Raw genomic sequence first — 15,095 nt, 5'->3', positions numbered from 1 at the left:
ACAGTAGACAGTAGACAAACCGACAACATATTTATGAAATAAAAAATAAACATATAAACGACCGGTTATAGATGTTATTGAGCTAGTTACAATGCTTCCGGACAAAGGCTGCTTTAAAAATCAAATTAATAAAACAACTAGTTCTATAACTTACGTATATTTCTGGTAGGTCGTAGCTCGTAGGTATTGATATAATGATATAGATATTAATAGATATTTTATTCTATAAAACCACATTCAGTACGCTAGCTCATTATTCTTGGAATGCTGTACAATAAGATTAATGCCGCACGGCTTCAATATTTTGGTATGGACGTCAGGCCGTGTGGCTTTTTAGTCAATATGCCGAAGCCACGGGTTCAAGATGACTATCGGAAAAACTTCGAAGAAAGTCGAGTGGCATATTAATTATAATAGGGACCAGACCGATAAGCCAAATAATGGTTTTTACACATACTTCTACTATAATTGGGTTGGTTAAAATCTATCGGACTATGTTTCTCGTTGAATAATAATAATAATAATATGACAATAGCGTTATTGTTGTGTTTAGGGGCGGCGGGCGCCCCATTTTACTCACACACATTTATTATAGCAGGAGTCTGATGCTCGGTCGTCGCATTCACCGCACTATAAAGACACAATATACAATGGCATTGTTAAACGTTTGTAAATAATATGTTTTTTTTCGTCGTGTGGTAGTTTCCTTTTCATCTGTTACAAATGAGATCTGACCCCAGTATCCCGTAGGTATAACAAAAAGGTAAATTCTTAAACGGCTTCTGTATTACAACCTACTGTACAGCAGAGCGACATCCACTTTTTAGTATTTGTTGTTATAATTACAACTGAAATACATCATCTGTGAAAATTTCAACTGTCTAACTTTCGCGGTTCATGAGATACAGCCTGGTGATAGACGGACAGCGGACTAGTCCACCCCTGAATGGAACCATTATTTTAAAATGTACGCCTTTCATTCTATCATTATCAATACCAATAGGCATATGACGAGAATAACGTCGTAGCCACGTAGGTAATGATCGAAGATGATAATAAAATATAATTTACCACCTTTTTTAAAACGTTACTATTAAACATTTACCTACATATTTATGCCTTCACGGCTTCACCTATACATTTTACTTTGAATTAAAATACCAAAAAAACCTCCAAGAGAATATTATAATATAGATTTATTTATTTATTATTATTCATATTTTGCCATATACTAGCACTCTAGCCCAGGACTCATTTTACAAATGACATGTATCTTTTACTACATAATTTTTAATAATTTAATGTTTTTTTAAAAATAATATACCTGCTCGTTGCCCAAAAAGTTAGAAGATCCCCACTGTAGGAGTGTAGCCTAGACATATCGACAGCATTTTTATGAAATAAAAAAAAAGGTGGGTAAGTGGATGTCGCTCTGCTGTACAGTAGGTTACAAGTGGGTCACTGTAATGGATGGTGATAAATTTGAATTCAATGATATAATATCAATGTATAAGAAAAACGATTCTGAGCGAAAACGGTCAGTCAGCCTATGATATTACCAAGTATATTTGATGATGTAAAATTAAGATAACATATAAATAAATATAATTACGACTCCTGTCGATAGTTATATTAAAATGGTAAAAGTTAGAGTAGTAAAATTGAGCTATTACCTTCCTCCAGGTGTTCGGAGGGCTCTCGGGATCGTGTATTCGAGAATTAGATCAAATACACCGTACAATATAATTTTATGGAAAAAAGCACATAGAATGTATTAACTGCAATCAACATAAAATATTATATTAAATGTCTTACCTGATTCGCAGTTGTATGTAGATAATATTGTAGGAGTTTTAGGTTTTAGATAAAACAAAGTAATACTTCAAATACACAAATTGAATTAACGAACGCACTGATTATTGCTTGCATAAGAAGTCCAGTTGTCGCTCGTTGAAATCGGTTTCTTTGGTACTTGAGAGGTTGTTACTTTGGTGGTTGGTGCTCATGCACTGATTTAAGGGACGGACGCGAGGATGCTGACCAGAAAGTGTTGGGTGACTTTGTTACTAAATTATCGTGGGCCTGGGAACTAGATTATTCTTTGGCGTCAGCATAAAATAAAGTCACACACATCCTACGTAATATTGTTATGAATGCGTGTCAATATCTTAGTTGTCGTTGTCAATGGTTTTATTTGATGCGACCGATTTCTACAAGCGACAGTCTGGCCGTTGTTTATTATTCTGTAAAATTTTAGTTTATTATAATGGTGTGTGAGCATATCATTACATATTATTGTGAATAAAGTAATTTATATATAACCTATTTACGTGGAGCCTTGTTTTCAATTTTCAATCCTTAGCAATAAAAGTTGAACATTTAATAAATTTTTAACTACAAAATAAAAATTAAATTATAAATTTGATACATTTTGTCAAAATTTGAACTTTAAATTCTTATAAAAAAAAATTGTAACTGTGTATTTTTAATATTTTTCAACTGCTATTAGAACGATATATCACGAGGCTTTTATTAAATTTTCACGCTTTTTTACCCAACAAATAAAATTTTATTGATATTTATAGAAAAAAAACTAAAAAAAATGGATGACAATGTCCGTAAACAGCTCAAAATAATATTTGGAAAATAACATGGTGTATAGAAAATGCCAATATAAACATTCAGTCAAAATGTCATGTACCTACGGTCATTTGTTTTAGAGTTGCACCAAAAACCAAAATCGATTATCTCGAAAACAGATTTTGCGTACAAATTCCCGTTTTTTCATAATTTTTCTTTTGTTTTTCACGTCTTGTTTGTAAGCTAGTGGGAAATTTTTACTTTTGACCCACCAAAGTACCAACTAGATTCACTTTCCTATCAGAAAACTTACTGTTGAAGAAAATCCAAGCACTTTTACTGTCCTAAAAGGTAAAGACAGACACAATAAAAAAATTTAAAATAAAAAAATTAAAATAAAAAAAAAACACACATCATTGTAGAATCAATACATTCGCTTCGCTCTGAGAATCTAAAATAAACATACAAACGACCAGTTATAGTTGTTGTTGAGCTAGGTACAATGCTACTTTGACAAAGGCTGCTTTAAAATTTGAGTGGTTATAATTTAGTATTTATAATGTTGATAAAAAATTGTACCTTTTTTTTAGTGATAGTGTGATACACAGCCCCTCTGGCCACTACTATAATGTATAATACATCTAAATAGTGCAATGTACCTACATAATATAATAATACATACTATTATTTTACAATAATTGAACAAATCATTGTTTTAGAGGTCTAATAAAAATAAATATTCAAATAGATCTTTATAGATAATAGACATATTATAGACCCAAGTTTGACGTCTCGTAGTCTTGACATGTTTACAGGATCGATATTACGGTACCTAATTAAAACTTTTTCTATAAATGGTAATACAATTTATTCTTAGTGGGTCAAAAATCTTGAAAATGTAATAGAAGGCTCAAAATATATTTTTACAATGGTAGTTGAAGAAAATTAAAATTACAGTAACAATTTTTTTTTTGATTAAACATTTAAAGGTCATATTTTGACAAAATGCGTAATAATAAATAAAATGTGCAAATTATTTTGAGTTAGAAATTCATAAAATTTTAGATTCTGAGCGAAGCGATGAATGTATTGATTTTACAATGATGTGTGTTTTTTTATTTTTTATTTTTGTGTCTGTCATCACCTTTTAGGACAGTAAAAGTGCTTGGCTTTTCTTCAACAGTAACTTTTCTGATAGGAAAGTGAATCTAGTTGGTACTTTGGGGGGTCAAAAGTTCCCAGTAGTTTTCAAAAGCGACGTGAAAAACAAAAGAAAAATTAAGGAAAAACTGGAATTTTTATGCAAAATCTGTTTTTGGGAAATCGACTTTGGTTTTTGGTGTAAATCTAAAACAAATGACCGTAGGGACATGACATTTTGACTGAATGTTTATAATTGCATTTCCTCTACACCATAAAATTTTGAAAATATTTTGACTCTTTTTGAGCTGTTTTATCTTTTACGTTCAACTGTTAATGTTATATTAAAATATGATAGTAAGTAATTACAAATATTTTTTAAATAATAATATGTTGGTAGTAGGTATTCTTATACGGCTATACCTAATATATAATATACTCGTAATAATAATAATTATACAATAATTATATAATTTATTTTTTAAATTTTTTTATTATTGTGTCTGTCATCATTCATCACCTTTTAGGACAGTAAAAGTGCTTGGATTTTCTTCAACAGTAATTTTTCTGATAGGAAAGTGAATCTAGTTGGTACTTTGGGGGGTCAAAAGTTCCCAGTAGTTTTCAAAAGCGACGTGAAAAACAAAAGAAAAATTAAGGAAAAACGGGAATTTTTACGCAAAATTTGTTTTCGAGAAAATCGATTTTGGTTTTTGGTGTAACTCTAAAACAAATGACCGTAGGGACATGAAATTTTGACTGAATGTTTATATTGGCATTTTCTATACACCATGTTATTTTCCAAATATTTTGACTTACTTTGAGCTATTAACGGACATTGTCAGTTTCCATTTTTTTTAGTTTTTTTTCTATAAATATCAATACAATTTTATCTGTTGAGTAAAAAAGCTTGAAAATTTAATAGAAGGCTCCTAGGTTATTATTTCAAAGGCAGATGAAAAAAAAATAAAAAATCCTTAGTCACAGTTTTTTTTTATACACGTTTAAAGTTACTTAGGTAGTTGTTTAGATAATTATCCAAAAATAAAAAAATAATTTATAAAATATAATACAAGCCTAACCTCTTCAGCAGCTGTTGAATGACTATTTTCTTTTGCTGGGCTTATTCATTCTCCATGTAGATCTAGTATGTCAGATGATACTTTCAAAAAATTAGTCTCTTTAAAAGGTAACCAGGCATTTATTTCAAAACGTGGGATATAAATAATATAATTAAATATTTATATAAATCACCTACATTTAAACATTCATTAAATAATAAGTAAACATTGCTAATTTATAAATATATTTATTTTTTTTATAACGTTTTCTTATTGTGTACGTAATTTTTTTTATAGACTGTAAATCTTTTTACCTATTATTTTGTTTGTCTATTATTAGAATTATTTTTTTAAGCGTATCTAATGTTCTTTGAAATTATATTGTTAACTATATAAACTATATTTTTTATTATAATGATCAATGCATACCATATTATTATACATTTATAAGCTATAATATAATATAAATAATATATGATAAAATTGTATCCAAGGTAAATTAAGAAATTAATAAAAATAAATAAATATATTAAGTATCTTGTATCTTACAGGTATCTCGTTGTATCTTGTATCTAGTATCTTTAAAAATATTATAGTATCTTGTATCTTGTATTTAGATACTAGTCATAAATGCAAGCCTGGACAAGTTAATGATAATTTTTAACTGAGTTAAGTTAAGTTTATAGAATACATTTTGAAAAGTTTAAAATTAATAGTTAATCTAATTTTTTTTTTAACTCAGTTAAGTTAAAAGTTATGTGGAAACTTTCAATTAACTTATTAATTTAAGTTAGGTCAATAATTTTTAGATTCTGAGTGAAACGATGAATGTATTGATTTTATAATGATGTGTGTTTTTTTTTTTATTTTTTTTTTTTTATTTTTTTATTTTTGTGTCTGTGTACACGATAAGTAGTCGAAATAATGCTTCGATTTTCGACTTCAGTATCTTGTTCGATGGGAAAGTGAATAGCGTTGGTGCATTGGGGAGGTCAAAATTTTAATTTCCCAGTAGTTTTCAAAAGCGATGTGAAAAACAAAAGAAAAATTAAGGAAAAACGGGAATTTTTACGCAAAATCGATTTTTAACAAAATCGATTTTGGTTATTGGTGTAACTCTAAAACAAATGACCGTAGATGCATGACATTTTCACTGGTTGTTTATATTTGCATTTTCTATACACAATACAATTTTGAAAATAATTTGACTTTTTTTGAACTGTTTACGGACATTGTCAGTTTTCAGTTTTTTTAAATTTTTTTTCTATAAATATCAATAAAATTTTATTTGTTGGGTAAAAAAGCTTGAAAATTTAATAGAAGGCTCCTAGGTTATTGTTTCAAAGGCAGATGAAAAAAATTAAAAATCCTTAGTCACAGTTTTTTTTTATACACGTTTAAAGTTCAAATTTTGACAAAATACGGAAAAATCACGAAAAATAGCAAATTATTTTGATGAGAATTCATATTGAAAAAAATACTAATAATATAGGTAGGCACCTACCATATTATGATAATGATACCACAACAATATTATTATGATTGATTTAACATGGAGGATAATTATATTTATAAGTAGGTAATATTCATTTTTACTGCATTCCAATTTTATTAGTTTCTACGAATGTCTATAAAACTTTATTTGTCTGGTAAAAAAGCTTAACAATTTAATACAAGGCTCCTTATATATTTTTTCAAAGACAGATGAAAAATATTAAAAACCCATAGTCACAATTTTTTTTAATAAGCATTTAAAGTTCGAATTTTGACAAAAGGCGTAAAATTTCTCATGTAGCGATTTTGTTATTTTGTTGTAATTAAAAAACGAATGACTGTAGATACTTGAAAATTTCACTGAATGTTTATATTAGCATTTTCTATACACCATAAAATGTTGAAAATATTTTGACTCTTTTTGAGCTGTCTACGGACATTGTCAGTTTTCAATTTTTTTAGTTTTTTTTTCTATAAATATCAATAAATTTTTATTTGTTGGGTAAAAAAGCGTGAAAATTTAATATAAGCTGATATATCGTTCTAATAGCAGTTGAAAAATATTAAAAATACATATGCACAATTTTTTTTTATAAGCATTTAAAGTTTAAATTTTGACAACATTTATCAAATTTATAATTTATTAATTATTTTCTGGTTAAAAATGTATAAAATGTTTAACTTTTATGGCTAAAGATTGAAAATTTAAAACAAGGCTCCGAGTAAATAGGTTATATATAAATTACTTTATTCACAATAATATCATCAAATATACTTGGTAAAATCATAGGCTGACTGACCGTTTTCGCTCAGAATCGTTTTTCTTATACAATGATATTATATCATTGAATTCAAATTTAACACCATCCATTACAGTGACCCACTTGTAACCTACTGTACAGCAGAGCGACATCCACTTATCCATTTTTTTTTTAAAATATATAAATAGCTAGTCATATGGTTTGAAATAATAAAATTCATAAATATTATTACACTCAGAAAATAGACATTAAACTAAATTTGGAAAATAAAGATACAGATGAAAAGAATTATGTAGTTGTAATAGGTGCTAAAAGTATACAAAATAAGATATACGAATAACCTTTTGATTTATTTTAATAGATAATAATATAAATATATAATATACATGTTTTAATTAATAAATAAAAATAACATGGCATTAATTTTTAACTGAATACTTTATCAGAAAACTAAGCAAAATTTATGAATCATTAAAATATTTATTGAATTTTAACAAGTCATCTCAAAATTTTTGTCAGCCATTGATCCTCTACGTTTATTTAATAATTGACCTCTTGCACTAAACAAACGTTCTACATGTGCAGATGAAGGAATAGCCGTGTTACATTGTATATATGCGTTTCTTAAAACTAATGGCAAATCTAATGGACTTTTAATGTTTGTGTTTAAAAAATAATTGTTTATTATAATTTGGATATCGTTATTTTCCTTGGTTTCATAATTATTTAATCTAAAAAAGTCTTCTTCAGAATCACTACTATTATTGTCTTTAGAAGCAGTGGTAGTTACAGCAAGATTTGTTTCTGTTAACTGAGCAATGAGCATTATCAGTTATAAACTCCAAAAAGGTTTGTTTAATTTCATTACAATTTTCAGAATTTGTCCAGTTTAGCTTAAATTTTGGTATTAAACATGCAGCTACTTGGCATGATGTAGAGTCCATATATCTATTGATTCTGCAAATTAATTAACAATTTTAATAATTTGATTTATAAGAATCATACATTTTCTTGTGAAAATTATTTATTTTGAGAAATCAATATAATAAATAAAATAAATTATGTTTAATCTTAGATCAAAATGACATAACTAAATTTAGAATTATTTTAATTTTAAAGCCAGTAATGAACATTTTAAAATTGAAACATAAAAAAAACCAATGTCATCGGCTAGATAATATTCTTACTTAAATTAAACATAACAGAGATAAATGACTAGTTACAAATATTACCTATAATGATTTTAAAAGACTTGTTTAGAATTTCAATGATTAGTCTGAATAATTTATAAGTATAAATTAGTAACAGCCTACAAGTACTTAAATAATATATAATATATTTAATACCTTTTATTTAGTCCTTTTTTTAGCCCAATAACCAAAGGTTTACGCAAATTTACTCCGTTAATATCATTTAATGCTTTGTGAATAGCACCAATTGTTGGCAGAAAATATCCAAGTGAAACAAACTTCACACCTTGTAATAAATCCAAAGCCTTAGCTATTGGTTTCATCACCTATTTGATAAAAAATGTATAACCATTTTAAAACTTAGAAAATTTGGATTCATAATAACTTTAAAAAAAAATTAATATACATCACAATATTCCTTTAAAAATGAAACTTCATTGATGTGATGATATAGATGGCAACTGTAAGTTAATGCAAAGTATATTTATCTTATCAATATTGGTCATTATACATTTCATAGCATCATAAAAGGAATTCCACCTGAAATTAATTACAATAGTTGTTAATGAAAATAGTAAAATGTTAAAATCAGTTTTAATTTAAATTTGTATGAGTAGAAAAAATAATACCTAAAACAATGAATAATAAGTAATTAATGTACAAACTACTATTATTAGCCATAGCCCATAGGATATATTATTAACCATGATACTAAATAAACTATCAATTATGACCAATTTAAATTTATATATAAATATATAATAATAAAAATGTATGCATTAATTAAGATATTTACTACTTATTAAATTAAATAATTATTTAATTTACCTAGTGGCATTAGGAGTAATAATATAACGTGCAAGGGGATCTTTATTTTTTTCAGAACTTAATACTGACTGGTTTTGTTTATTGAATATAGCCTGACACTTTGATAATACGTTTTTACTTATTGCTTTATATGCTGCATCTTTTTCAGCATCATTAGCATCAACAGTAGCAATCAAGTTAAGTGTATGGGCTGCACATCTTTGATGTGGAGGCAATGAAAAACAAAATGAACTTTCAATGTCCTGGGTTTCTAATAAATCTGTTACTTCGACATTCATAGGAATCTCATTCACGTCAGGAACATCAATTCCATCATCTACTGTACCCTCTATACCTTGTTCACAGTAACTATTAAAGACTCTAAAAGTAATAAAATTTAAAAATTAATTTAAAAAAAAATAAGTCTGAGTAAAAAAAAAAAACATTTTACTTACCTAAAAGCTTTAAAAAAATTAGCAGCATTATCTGTAACTATTATAGTGACTTTGTTTTTAAGCTTAAACTCATTAATTACTTTATCTATACATTCTGCCAAGTTATCAAATGTATGTCGTCCAAAAATACGCCTACAAGCAAGACCTTTAGAATAACTTTCAAGTGTTTCGGGATTAAGCCAATGGACAGTGAAACCAATATATGATCTATAATAACAAAATAAAAACTGAAGTTATAAATAATATTATAAGCTTTATCATTAGGTTACTATATAGTATATTATTACACTATTATGTGTCTTAAATAACAATTTATATACTTTAATATGTCCATCTAGTATTTGTAGACTTCAAGCAAGCATACGATAGTATAATTCGGAATAAACTATGGAAAAACCTAACAACTCTAGGTATTCCAAATAAAATAGTTAACTTAATAAAATTATGCAACAGTAACACAAAATGTGTGGTTCGGGTACAAGGAGAGCTATCAGACCCTTTTGAAGTTGGTAAAGGACTAAGACAGGGTGATGCACTATCACCTGTATTATTTAACTTAGCGTTAGAAAGTGTGTTAAGGAGAATGCCATGACGACAGATAATGGAATTAAATGAGAACCATACCCTACTAGCATATGCGGATGATATAATAATTTTAGGTGATACGAAGCAAGATACCGTAAACAGTATGTCAGATCTAATGAAAGTATGCAAACATATAGGGCTGTCTATAAACCAGGAGAAGACCAAATATATGTTCATGACAAGAGAAGCACGAGATAATGAAGATGATTCAGACTTGGAAGTCGATGGGATATCATTTCAACAAGTACATGACTTCAAATATCTCGGAGTCAACATAAATAATAGAAACTGTATGCATAATGAAATAAAACTCCGTTTAAAAGCTGGGAATGGATGTTACTTTGCTATGTCACATCTGTTTAAGTCAAAATTATTATCTAGGAAAAATAAAGAGAAGCTATATACTACGTACCTCAGACCAGTTGTGACTTATGCATACTGTACTTGGGCTACAACAGCAGGAGATGAGAATAAACTTAAGATATTTGAAAGGAAGGTGTTAAGAAAAATCTATGGTCCCGTATATAATCCTGATACCCAAGTGTGGGAGAGAAGGTCAAACGAACAAATACAACAATTATATGGAAAAGGAAATATAGTACAATTTGTAAAAGGCACTAGAATGGAGTGGGCTGGTCACGTTTGGAGAGCGGATAATAGTATTGTCAAGAAGGTAATTGTAAACAACTTAAACAGGAAAAGACCTCGCGGCAGACCGAAGCAGCGTTGGATAGATGCAGTCAAAAGAGATATCCAGGAGTTAAGACCAGATTGGCATGGAGACCTAATGCATGCATATAATAGAGAAGAGTGGAAGAATTTGATATTGGCAGCAAAGGGCTTAAATGGCCTATAATGCTATAAAAAAAAAAAAAAAAAATACTTTAATATGAGTTCTCAAATTTGAGTTTAAAGTATTTGATGTGGAAATTTGTTTCTCTTTAGGGCCACAAAGAAGACACTTAAAAATCAAGTTGTTGGTAGATGTATCACAAAGTTGTTCAAAATATTGACTAATATATGACCATCTTGGTTTATTATCGGCTGTTCTTATATTCACTACTTCACTGGTGGATTGTTGTTCACACATCATTCGATATTTAACAAATGACAATTTATTATTTCAACTGAAAATTAAAATATAAATTTAACAATTGTAACTATAATTATTCTGAATATCTAATTAGATGATATTAGATCGTTATTACTTTATACTATTTATATTATTAGAAATTTAAAATCAACTTAATAAAATACAAAATAATAATAAAACCCAAATATTGAAATACTTAGCAACGAGTTTAAGAAATCTTCTATTGTGTAGACTGAAGGTACTAAGTAGTCAGTAGGTATTGATGGAATTGCAAAAATTAAGTAATTAAAATATTGAATCAAAAAAATAATAAACGTACTAGCTTCAAAACTTTCAAATATATAGTAAGTACCTACATTTTTTTTGGTATTTTAATAATATTTTGTATTAATCTTTGTTATACATTTCTCACAGTATATATTTTTTAGTTAATATTATAATCAATATTTTGTGATAGTTATAAAATTATTTTTCTACAACTACCTATCAATATCATTAAAATTTTTAAAACAAGACTTATAAAACTGTATTAAATTATTGTAAAAATAATGAGCGAACAACCAAGTATTATTTCATGAAACAAACCTGTTCACAAAATCCCAATCCCTTGAAAAATGGATATTATAATTCTGATTTTTTAGTAAGACTCACAGGGACAAGAACTACAAATATTTCATGTTTTAATTTATTTCAATGTTTTGATAAAAAAGTTAAAAAAATATTTTTTTATTTAATTATTTTCAAAAAAACGAAGATAGCTATTATGTAGAGTTCATTTTTCTGATAATATTGACGTTTCAACATTTTGATTTCATTAATCTCCTGATTTTTAATAATTTTTCTAGTTTCTAGAAAAACAGTGAATTATTTAATTATTTAATACCATTGTGGCATAGCGGTGTAATCATGTGGCCCGTGGCCCGCGACCCACGTGCTCGTATAGCTGGCGAACACTATCAGTGTAGCTCGTAATAAGCATATTATTTTACTTCTTCGGAATTTATTGATGAAATTTTAAATAATTATTGTACAAAAAATCAATATATACATCTTTGTAATACCTATTATTAAATACAATTATATTATAATAATTATAGTCAATAGATAAAATAAATTTATTTTGTTTATTTTGGATTTAGTAAAAAAAGGTATTCTTGGAAATATGTTTGAACAATTATGTACCTACCTATCATTAGTTGGTGACTTATAATTATTTTATTACCTATTTAACTATATTTTATTATGATATCATGCTTTATAAACATTTAGTCTGTAATTTGAACAGAAAATCAAAAAATAAAACATCAAATGACATTTTCAATTTCTCAAAACTACAAATTACTTAACAAGAAAACTTTGCAAAATAAAATATAATGAAGATTTATTTAATAGCAAAATCACATTTTTGCTACAATTTGAGTATTATTTGTTTTAAATTAATTTGTACTCAATCCAATTGTATTATATTCTTATTGTTATTGAAGCATAATCTAAGCTAAGCAGTTGTCAACATTCAAGTATTTTTGGTAATGTTAGATTTGTTTTCAAGTTTGTTCTTTAATCAAAAAGCATACTACTATTGCTTGATACCTTGCCATTTGATAGTACTAATACTCACTAGTCATACCTATCATACCCAGATGATGCAAATGTATGCGTATATGCAACCATCAAAAGACTAATAATAGTATCCAGTTCATCTCAAATATAAAACAACATGAATCAAATGTTTGATTTTATCAAAAAAAAAAAAAAGTGTAAATGGTAAATTATAGCTCATAAAAAAATTGTTTGTTGTAATTAGCCAGGTAATATTAATGTTTTAGATTTAATGATTTAGTAAATTAGGAATTTTATGTATTAAGTGTTAAGAATTTTTATAGAACTCTAATAATATAGGAATTTAATAAATACCTACCTATTACAATAATCTTAACAGAAAAATAAGGGTACCTATTCTATAATTTTTTTTGTGGCTTGAATATGTGTAGGTACAAAACCCTGGGTAGTGGGTGAACACATTGTATTTCCCTGACTATCTCATAGCATATAAGTATGTTCACTTAATTACAAGGTTTTAATAAAAAATAATCCATTTAATAATCAAGTTAATGATTTGAAATTGTTGGAATATTAATGATCATAATGTCTTAGTACACACTTAATAAATTATTAAAATATGTGAAATACTTCTAGTTTCCTGAATACCCACCACCCTTTAAACTGAAACACGTGCCTCAAATAAAGTCCTTCGTCACGCCACTGACTAGTAGCATTAGTGAAAGAACTTACGTTATAATATGTATAATGCAATACATATAGGGCTAATTATAACAGAATGTTATTGAATTCAAATTAGTAAATGGCCAAAAGTAAGATTCTTACATAGATTGAGATAATATGTAGGTACAAATTAAAAAGAACTCAACATTCTTCTACAATATTGTATTATTTGTAATTAGAATTTTTTTCTATAAAAAAAATTATTATTATTTTATAATTACAACTGTACAAACATTTCTAAATAATAAATACTTTTTATTGTAAATGTATTATTATTTATCACCTTCTATTTAAATAAATGTATTATGTATACATACTATGTATTGTATAACAAAAACTGTTAAAACGTTTATAAATAATAAGTTTTTTTATTTTTATACTTACTATTTAAAGAATGTATTGGAAATTAGGATGTAGACTATGCATCAAATGTAAGAACATTGAAAATTACGTAAATTTATAAAAAAAATTCTCAATATTATATTCTTTAATATTATTTTAAAGTGAGTGTATGACGTTTTATGGTATGAAATGTAAAAAATAATATATTAATATATTCTGTAACTAATTAGTAATTACTATATTGGAAAAAATAAAAACATGATTATTTAAAATTGGAATGTAATTAATAATGTCAGGGTTTTCAGATACATATTATATTGTAATTTTTAAAAACTATTGTAATATTATGGTCACCAGTCACCACTGATTGCTAACTAGGAATATGGCCACCACATTTTTGTGATTCGCATAGATAATAAAGAAATGGATAGAACATAACGTCTTACCGGTGATGAATACAATTTATTACCTATATGAATAAATTGAGCCCAAAAAAGTATACCTATATTGATCATCTGATTACCTCTATTATGACTATTATAGATATAAATATATACCTAATCATACTATACAAAAATGTAAACAAACTGCCTCAATTTCTTATTTACGTTAAACCGAGAAAAAAACTCAATATTTTCAGAAAAATTAACTTTATAAAATGGCTATCTTCAATTTTTTTTAAAACAAATAATTAAAAAAATATATTTAAAACATGAAATGTTTGTAGTTCTTGTCCCTTATTAAAAAACCAGAATTATGATATCTCCATTATTTCAGGAGATATCGCAATGGGTAAATCCTCACGGGACACCCTGTATTATAATGTAAGTAGTTATACCATTATATGATTTCAACGAAAAAATTAATTTTATAGTGAACACTATCAAATAGAAAATATAATAGAGGAATCTGATATTTAGTATCAAAATTGGAATGATAATAATTCGATTGAAACTCAGGGTGAAGAAATGTTGTTAATTGATTTATTGGCTCATTTCAAATATTAACCAGCGATTTTTTAAATACCTCATGTTTACTTAACAAATTGCACAATATTAACATTGTTCAGTACTTCGAGAAGAGTATAAATATGGCTTTGTTCGACTACAGAAGAAGACGGTTTTAAATGATTAGTATATGATAAGCATTCATCATATACGCCCATGGCTGATAGATTTAATGTATTCGGTTGTATAGGTATAATAATTATATGTGGTGTACCAACTACCTTAGTGTGATCAATAATCATAGGGATTTGAGGTGCTCTATGAGTGCTCTCTTCAGTTAAATAGTTTCAATGCAGG

The 15,095-nt window shown here is 26.9% G+C and overlaps 1 pseudogene; it reads right to left on the bottom strand.

Annotated features, from left to right (window-relative positions):
* Nucleotides 1–7,384: 7,384 nt before the first annotated feature.
* Nucleotides 7,385–9,822, bottom strand: LOC132935751 (uncharacterized; annotated as a pseudogene).
* Between the last annotated feature and the right edge of the window lie 5,273 nt (nucleotides 9,823–15,095).

Source organism: Metopolophium dirhodum, chromosome 1 (genome assembly GCF_019925205.1).
Source record: "Metopolophium dirhodum isolate CAU chromosome 1, ASM1992520v1, whole genome shotgun sequence".
In the NCBI taxonomy this organism is placed as follows: domain Eukaryota; kingdom Metazoa; phylum Arthropoda; class Insecta; order Hemiptera; family Aphididae; genus Metopolophium; species Metopolophium dirhodum.
The sequence above is the reverse complement of the archived record's forward strand: the minus strand, read 5'-3'. Positions and strand labels throughout refer to the sequence as shown.